Below are 9913 nucleotides of genomic sequence, written 5' to 3' on the forward strand. Positions count from 1 at the left end.
GTCAAAAGCGGCATGTCAATGGGGGAATAAATAAAACAATGGGAAAAACAGGGGGAGGGAGGGTCCCTGGCCCACCCCGCCCTCCTTGATCCGCCTCTGCTATTGTGTGATCTGCTGATCCAAATATTGCCAATATGGCGTACTATGAAAGCCAGATTGTAACTCTAATCATATGAGATATTCTGGTCGGCATTCTCGCATGTTTTTCTAGATGTAAACGATGCGAACTGTTTCATATAAAAGCATTCACGTGTTGTAGCATGCGCTGGTAAACTAAAACCACAACTCGCGAACTGTGACGTTTCCATGGTAACTGACAAACTAATGGCGTATCACACCTCTACACAATTTCGTTAGTTTTTATCTTACACCTCATGGAGAACATTTTAACTGTATCACACAATAGGAATTATTATGTCTCATCTCCCATCCCGTGGGGAAAACTATGAACAATATCGAACAATAGCAATATTGTACCGTGGGCACGTGACACTGATGGGAGTTCGTGATTCAAATGTCAGTTTCTAGATCCACTAGCCGGAATTAGCCGTCTGCGCGACATGGTTTGCTTTAATATGTCGTCTGCTTCACTAAAATAGCCTATTTCTCGTTCTAGCCAGTGCACCACAACTGGTATATCATGTGCTATTTTGCCTGTGGGATGGTGCATATAAAAGATTCCTTGCTACTAATGGAAAAATGTAGAGGGTTTCCTCTCTAAGACTATATTTCATAATTACCAAATATTTTACATCCAATAGCCGATGATTAATAATAAATCAATGTGCTCTAGTAATATTGTTAAACAAACTTCTTATTTCGTTTTAATAAATGTCGTCTGCTACATTGGATTTCTGCTGTCACTAAGAGCCGTATGGAGGACAATCTCTATAACATCGGTTCATCTCGAATTCTTCTACGATTAAACATGACTGTCAATGTTTTTGTCACTTACTTTTTTTTCTTGATCTCGACTTCTGTGTCTACTTGTAATAACAAAATACGCCGCAGACATTTTCTCCTTCTAGACCTGTTTCGTTTGAATACCGCTTCCACTGGCAGAGTAGCAAACGTATTTTAAACTGTGTCCTTTCACATTATCGGGAGTCGATTTTGAGTTCTGCTTTTGCTAGCAAGCACGACTATAAATGCTTTCTGTCACTTACCTCTATTGATAAAGTTTTCTAATACTGATTTTAATAGAAAAATCCACTGCTGACAGCTGTCTTCCTTTTCTTGACCTGTTGCTTTTGAATCCTGCTTCTAATAGTAAACGTATTTGGAATTTTGGAAATATGTCCTTTCACTCTACTTCAACTGATTTTGAATTCTGCTTTCACGAACAATAATAGAGACTAGGCGAGATATGTTTTTTCACTTCATAATCTCCTAGCAAAAGTGGTTGTAGACGATTGTTTTCACTTGCTAATTGCTTTTGGCTTTCTACACCTGCTAGTAAAAATCAATGCTGGCAGGTTGTGACGGGGAGGGGGGTGGAGGGGGTGTGGGGGGGGGGGGGGGGGGGGGGGGGAGACAGGCTGACTTTTGCCCGAATTAAACGAAAATGCCCGAAGCTGGATGACAATATTTATTCATATTAGCATTACAACAGTTAAATATAGGGCTGCAAAGAAATCACTACGCATTTTTACATGGATTAAAACTAATTCTGGGGGTAGAATGATGGAAATACATGGTAAAAAGGTCTCTGGTTGGCACATTTTGACCGAATATTTGTATCATTTTTGGGGGGGCCTGAATTTGAGGTTTTGCTCCAGCACTAGGTGGGCAGTTGTTTCCCCATTCGCCTGTCTCGTACGTCTATGGTGCAGACGATTTTTTTTTTATGCCGAATGTGATGTATTTGTTTTTTTTTATTTCGCTTGTTACTTTACTAGTAAACACACTTCAGACGATTTCTCCACTTCCTGTTAAACACAACCTTCAGGACGATTTTCTACTCGTACTTCTATTAATACTATTAAAAACAATTACATACCATTTATTTCACTTCTGCTACTTCCGACGTCCGCTTCTACTAACAGATGTATCTGCAGAATAGTTTTTTAGTTTTTTTGTTTTTTTTTACATGTTTTTGATTCTTCTAGTAACGGAAACAGCGGCAGGCGATTCAGTCACTTCTGATATTTTTCACTTCTGCTTATACTAGTACTAGTAAACGTAACTACGGACGTCTTCTGATACTTCCTACTTAAGCTTCTACTAGTATAGACATCTACAGAATGTTGTTTTTTTTTCACTTGCTTTTGATTCTTCTAGTAACCAAAGCGGTGGCAGCCGATGTTTCACTTCTTTTCCTTTTTTTTTTTTTTACTCCTGCTTCCACTACATACGATGCAACGACATACGATTTATATCACTTCTGCGACTTCTGACTTCCACTTCTACTAGCAAACGCATACGCCGAATATTTCTTTCACTTGTTTTTGATTCTTCTAGTATCCAAAACGGCGGTAGCAGACGATTTCTTTCACTTGTGTTACTTTTGACGTCTGCTTTCAATACTGACCATTAACCGCCGAGCTGTCAGACGTCAGGAAGATACAATCAGCTGACCCGATTGGTTACACAACCGGCCCTGACCATTTAACGCTAGCCGTCTGCTCGCCACAGATTTCGACCGCAAGAAATCCAAGATAACGGACGCGTCTCGGTTATTGACTGGGTCCGTTCGACAGGCGCTCGCGCGCGGCAGCTGCAAGTCTGCGCACAGTGCACGCGGTCACGCGCGCGCATGTGTCAGATGTGTATTGATTTTTTTTTTTTCATCCATGTTTTTTTTTTTTTTTTTTTAAGTCAAAACGAGTGAATAAAAGATTGTATCAAACAGTAGTTCAGACAGAGTTTCTGACATGCTGATCGCGTGTTAGGACTGTTTCAGAATTGATCGTCGGGTGGGGTCGGGGTCGGGGTCGGAATCGGGGCGGGTAGGGTGGGGGCGGTTTTGTAATGGTATTTGTTTTGATATAGGAAATGTTTTATTTAACGACGCACTCAAAACATTTTATTTACGGTTATTATATGACGTCGAACATATGGTTAAGGACCACACAGATATTGAGAGAGGAAACCCGCTGTTGCCACTTCATGGGCTACTCTTTTTTATTTGCAGCAAGGGCTCTTTTATATGCACCATCCCACATACAGGATAGCACATACCACAAACTTTAATATACCAGTCATGGAGTACTGGCTGGAGCGAGAAATGTTTTGGTGTACTTACCAAACACACAGATAAAAAAGCTACAAGTTCAAGTTATTTATTTGCCGTGAGTTTTAATAATTATTGCCTGAGTTAGTTGAGTGTAAAATTGAGATCTTTCCAAGAATAAAATGTTTTCCTGCTCCACAACTGGTATATCAAAAACCCTGGTATTAGCACATACAATCACAAAAGATCCCTTGCCATAAACGTCGGATGTGGCTGGTAGCCGGAGGGTGTGTGTGTGTGGGGGGGGGGGGGGGGGCAGGGGCACTAGCCGCCCCCTAATACTGAATATAAGGTATTGCACCCCCCCCCCCCCCCTTTAAAAGGTGAATTCATATATATCTGCAACCCCACTCCCAGTTGCTTTCGTCTACCGACGCCTATGTTTGCTGCTAATGGGAAAATGCGGGTTCCACTAAAAACTATGTGTCAGAATTACGATATGCTTATTATATGCTCTAGTGGTTTCGTTAAATAAAACAAACTTTAAATAATGGGGAAAAACCCAAACAATTATGAGGCCTTCCGCCAATCCCCACCAAAGTGATTAGTTCTGGAATTGCACTTACAGAGATTTTATAGTAACACACACAAGAAAAAGAAAAAAAAAAAAAAAAAAGAAAAAAAAAAAAAGAAAAAAAAAAAAAAAGAAAAAAAGAAAGAAGGAAAGTAAGAAAGAAAGAAAGAAAGAAAAAAAAAAAAAATTAAAAAAAATTAAAAAATTAAAAAAGAAATAAAAGAAAAGAAAGAAAGAAGTTAAATATCTTTCTCCCGAGTCACACGAACGCACAAAGGTGTGAAACGTTTGAAAGGAAAAAGTTGTTTAACGTCAACCCGACTTGTTCGTAATAGCCGTTGTTGAATGTAAAACGTACAATCATTGCAGCAGATGGTTTAGAACAGAGTAATAAAACCCCACTGCCGCCATACAGGCCACCCTTTATTATAAACAGCACGGGGTACTTAAAGGGACTGTCGTGAGTTTGCAGCCATTGTAAGATGTTTGTGATAACAGATCCTTGTTGGCCACTACTATTTCATACCTGTCTATCGAATGTGTTTGCGGTCGTATACTAATGTTTGTAGCACTCAGTTTTTACTTTAATTCGTGATATATATTTTTTCGTGCGTATGAAATGATTGGGAGGTAAAATCCAATTTGGGCTACTACAATTATTAAGACAACAACAAACACCTTGTAAATACAGACACTTATATTTTAAATAAGAAAATGTACTTAATTTGTATGTTACATCATAGAAAAGGCTCTATTGGTCGGAAACATTTTACAATGGTTGTAATGTCAGGAATGTCCCTTTAACAGCAAGGGGTACTTAACATTTGCATGAATTACTTTGCGCCACACAGGTGAGTGCACACTGTAGTGGCTTATAATCCAGACGTGTGACACTGACTAGAAGAGGGGGCGAGACGTAGCCCAATGGTAAAGCGCTCGCTTGATGCGCGGTCGGTCTGGGATCGATCCCCGTCAGTTGGCCCATTGGGCTATTCCTCGCACCAGCGTGTATTGCTCTTGTTTACCGCAGTGAATTAAAGTGACATAATTGTTGATTTAATGGCAGGAGTAAACTTCATGTTTAATTTGTCATTTCCTCAGTGAAAAGGGGCGACACATAGCCCAGTTGCAAAGCGTTAGCTTGATGCGCGGTCGGTCTGGGGTCGATCCCCGTCAGTGGGCCCATTGGGCTATTCCTCGCACCAGCGTGTATTGCTCTTGTTTAACGCAGTGAATTAAAGTGACATAATTGTTGATTTAATGGCAGGAGTAAACTTCATGTTTAATTTGTCATTTCCTCAGTGAAAAGGGGCGACACATAGCCCAGTTGCAAAGCGTTAGCTTGAGGCGCGGTCGGTCTGGGATCGATCCCCGTCAGTTGGCCCATTTGGGCTATTCCTCGCACCCAGCGTGTATTGCTCTTGTTTAACGCAGTGAATTAAAGTGACATAATTGTTGATTTAAAATGGCAGGAGTAAACTTCATGTTTAATTTGTCATTTCCTCAGTGAAAAGGGGCGACACATAGCCCAGTTGCAAAGCGTTAGCTTGAGGCGCGGTCGGTCTGGGATCGATCCTCGTCAGTTGGCCCATTGGGCTATTCCTCGCACCAGCGTGTATTGCTCTTGTTTAAACGCAGTGAATTAAAGTGAACATAATTGTTGATTTAAATGGCAGGAGTAAACTTCATGTTTAATTTGTCATTTCCTCAGTGAAAAGGGGCGACACATAGCCCAGTTGCAAAGCGTTAGCTTGAGGCGCGGTCGGTCTGGATCGATCCCCGTCAGTTGGCCCATTGGGCTATTCCTCGCACCAGCGTGTATTGCTCTTGTTTAACGCAGTGAATTAAAGTGACATAATTGTTGATTTAATGGCAGGAGTAAACTTCATGTTTAATTTGTCATTTCCTCAGTGAAAAGGGGCGACACATAGCCCAGTTGCAAAGCGTTAGCTTGAGGCGCGGTCGGTCTGGGATCGATCCCCGTCAGTTGGCCCATTGGGCTATTCCTCGCACCAGCGTGTATTGCTCTTGTTTAACGCAGTGAATTAAAGTGACATAATTGTTGATTTAATGGCAGGAGTAAACTTCATGTTTAATTTGTCATTTCCTCAGTGAAAAGGGGCGAGACATAGCCCAGTTGCAAAGCGTTAGCTTGAGGCGCGGTCGGTCTGGGATCGATCCCCGTTAATGGGTCCATTGGGTTATTTCTCGTTCCAGCCAGTGCACCACGACTGGTGCATCAAAGGACGTGGTATGTCTTACCCTGTCTATGGGATGGTGCATATAAAAGATCCCTTGCTGCTAATCGAAAAGAGTAGTCCATGAAATGGCGACAGCGGGTTTCCTCTCTATATATGGGGTCCTTAACCATATGACCGACGCCATATAACCGTAAATAAAATGTGTTGAGTGCGTCGTTAAATAAAACATTTCCTTCCTTCCATATAACCGTAACTAAAATGTGTTGAGTGTGTCGTTAAATAAAACATTTCCTTCCTTCAAGCTTTATACGCTGGTTTCGGATAATTTATATGCACCATCATACAGACAGGATAACACATACCACGACCTTTGATATACCAGTCGTGGTGCACTGGCTGGAATGAGAAATAGCCCAATGGGCCCACCAACGGGGATCGATCCCAGACCGACCGCACATCAAGCAAGCGTTGTACCACTGAGCTACGTCCCGCCCCCCGGCAAACCTTGAGGATGGTGCATATAAAAGATTCCTTGCTGCTAATCGAAAAGAGTAGCCCATGACGGATTTCTTCTCTCTATCAGTGTGGTCCTTAACCATATGTCTGACGCCATATAACCGTAAATAAAATGTGTTAAGTGCGTCGTTAAATAAAACATTTCCTTCTTTGTACGTTTAACCAGGGATGGGATCTACAGGTATATTAGCTACGCCCCCCCCCCCCCCCCCCCCCCACCCCCAACTTATTTCGCGCCTGCTATATGCGTGAAATGTACATATACACATGCAGGTCTATATCTGAAATACTTAGCAATGTTTGAGAACAATGGCTTCACGTGAAATGAATTAGTGTCTTTTTAACTCTGGCGGAATTTCACGAGACAAGGAACCGGAAGCGAAATATCCCGACTTTGCTTTTATTGGCAACAAGACCGCACGGGCCAGTTCCTGGAATATAGTTCCAAAAACAAAGTGTGCTGAGAGTAGAACAGACAAAACATGGAGAGAGAGAGAGAGAAAAGAAAAAGAAAAGAAGAAAAAATAATAACATGGATAGATAACAAAGGTAATGCATTTGTGAGATCAAAACAAAAAAGAAAAAAAAACGACACACAAACCCCCCCCCCTCCCACACACACCCCACCCACAACCCATGAAAGAACAAAAAAAGAAAGAAAGAAACTCCAACAAAAACAAACAACCAAACAAACAAACAAACAAAACAAAACAAAACAAACAAGTGCAATGGAATAAATTATCTGTAAATCTTCACAGTCAACATTAACCACAAGGAATGTTAGATATATTTATTTTTTGGAGTGGCATATCAGAGTATATAATGTACTTACTTACACACCCGTTGGTGAGAACATCATTTGTTATTTTTTATAATAAATAGTGTTAGCACACATATGTGCGATAACATTTCAAAGACATACGACTGGCTGTTCCTAGGTGATGACCAGGTCACCAATGCCATACACCATCCAATGTGAAAAAAGGCGCGGTCGAATCGATCTCTGTGACGTACAAGTTAACCTGAAATTGACTTGTCTGGGACGTACAAGTTAACTATAAGCGCTTGGGCCCTACATAGGTTTTAGTTGAAAAAGTAGTTTAAATTTATTTTAAAACTGTTTTCCGAAGATATGTAAGAAATAGAATACTACATTCGTGTCCGTTAAATACCATTTATCTTACAATTCGCTTTCGCTCGTTGGATACGTTTTTAAACAACTCGTTGTAAGATAGATGGTATGCACCTTTCCACAGGCAGGATAGCACATACCACATCACCCACAACAAAAGGAAATGTTTTATTTAACGACGCACTCAACACATTTTATTTACCGTTATATTGCGTCAGACATATGGTTAAGGATCCCATAGATATAGAGAGAAAACCCGCTGTGGCCACTTCATAGATTACTCTTTTCGATTAGCAGCAAGGGATCTTTTATATGCACCATCCCATAGACAGGATAAGACTGTTTTAAATTAGCCTACTATATTTAATTTATCTCCTATATTTCTCAGTTACCATTTATTACTTGAACCATACTTAATGTATTTAATATTTTCTCCTATTATTCAACAGTTGTGTCGGTTTGGGATCGATCCCCGTCGGTGGGCCCATTGGTCTATTTCTCGTTCCAGCCAGTGCACCACGACTGGTATTTCAAAGGCCGTGGTGTGTGCTATCTTGTCTGTGGTATGGTGCATATAAAAGATCCCTTGCTACTACTGAAAAAAAAATGTAGCGGGTTTCTTATCTGTGACTGTGTCAAAATTACCATATGCCTGACATTCAACAGCTGATGATTAATAAATCAATATGCTCTAGTGGTGTCGTTAAACAGAACAAACTTGTTCAAAAGTAGCCTTCTAATCCTATGTTTAGTTTGTTTATTTGTTGTTTTTTTGTTTGTTTGTTTGTTGTTGTTTTTTTTGCTATGTTATATTTGAAAGTTTCTTCCTATATTAAATACACGTAATTTGAAATTATTTTGTTTTCCTTCCCTTTTTTTCATTTGTGTCTTTATATATATACTTTTTTGTCTCGAATATAATATCTTTTTTTCTTTCTTTTTTAAATAAAATTTTCGTCCAGTATTTTGAAACTGGCTGTTTAGCTAGAAAACTGATTAAACAGAAACATTAAATATAGACTGGTATCTGCTACAGATAAATATCAGAATCAAAGAGAGGTGATAGGTTTATTATCTGACACTGTGGTGTGACGTCACATGAGACGTAAACCGACATCACCACAGAAACCCGCTAATGACGTTTTAATCGCCGCGTTACGTCCGACAACGCAACAAACACATGTTTCGTCACAGCAATAACTTTTACTTTCGTTACTCTCAGTTTGTGAAGAATCTTCCTTCCAGACATATTATCAGGGTGTACCTAGAAGCCGGTCAGGGGGATGGTAGTTGCGCCCCTCTCCGCCAAATAGAAAAACAAATCGCCCTTTTTTTCTAGCTTGAGTATATCATTGTATACCGTCTCATTTGGGGGATGAGGGTGGGTTGGCTGGGTTGTCCTACTCTATACACAGGCGTAGGAAACGGGGGGGGGGGGGGGGAGCACGTGCCCACCCCTCTCCAGGCATCGTTCGTACAGGCGTGATATTGTAGGTGCCCCTAGTAAAATTAGCACTCCCTCCCTGAAAAAAAAATCATGCATGCGCTCCTGAATTAATTTTCGTATAGTAGTAAGTAAAATGAAAATACTAGTATACTTTAATATCTCACCTCTCTTTGACAACTGGAATAAACCTCCGTATCCTTATAAAAAGCTTTCATGAAATAGTAGAATATGACACGCAGTTATTCCGGCTCCAGCAACAATAGCCCCTGACTGAGCTGTAATGCACCAATATATCGCTGGTTTGACATACCATACAACTCAGTGTTTCCGTGAAATTCCGCTCGGCTGTTTACGGAATAGGAGAAAAGCTATATAACAATACGCCAAAACAAATAGGTCTCGCCCTTTTGTTTCATCTAGACTTGCTCCTCGTCAGTACTGTATAATTATTACTGGTTTAAAAATAGGACTTTTAGTAGTTGCAGTTTACTGGCCACTGGATACAAATAAAAAAAAAAAAAAAAAAAAAAAAAAAAAAAAAAAAAAATTAATAATAATAATAATAAAAAAATAATAATAAATAAATAAATAAATAAATAATTTTTTTTAATAAAAACAGAAAAGAAAGCTATATGTCCGTTATGTTTTATTTTCCATATTGTGTGACCCTACCTTCAGTCTTTTATATTTAGATTGTAAAATATTCCAAATGATATACATTTTCAGCCATCAGTGAATTTTTAATATTTTATTTTACGTTTCTATTATTATTAGCCTGCTAATATTCATCGAGGATTTTTTTTTCCCACTGTAATAATTCCAAACCGATTGCCATCTATGACGTATAAGTTAACTGTAAACGTAAGCCGTG

The 9913-nt window shown here is 39.8% G+C and overlaps 1 protein-coding gene across 2 annotated transcripts in view; it reads right to left on the minus strand.

The window, feature by feature from the left end:
- LOC121373536 (LHFPL tetraspan subfamily member 2a protein-like) overlaps positions 1-9913 on the minus strand; it is a 24241-nt gene extending 14328 nt beyond the window's left edge. Inside the window, exon 1 of one of the 2 annotated variants that reach the window (XM_041500213.1) lies at positions 9207-9913. The gene's annotated coding sequence lies outside the window, so the exon portion shown is untranslated. Of the gene's footprint in view, positions 1-1999; positions 2597-9206 lie in introns of those variants that run through there. The other variant, XM_041500214.1, reaches the window with a different exon arrangement.

This window comes from Gigantopelta aegis, chromosome 5 (assembly GCF_016097555.1).
Source record: "Gigantopelta aegis isolate Gae_Host chromosome 5, Gae_host_genome, whole genome shotgun sequence".
NCBI lineage: Eukaryota > Metazoa > Mollusca > Gastropoda > Neomphalida > Peltospiridae > Gigantopelta > Gigantopelta aegis.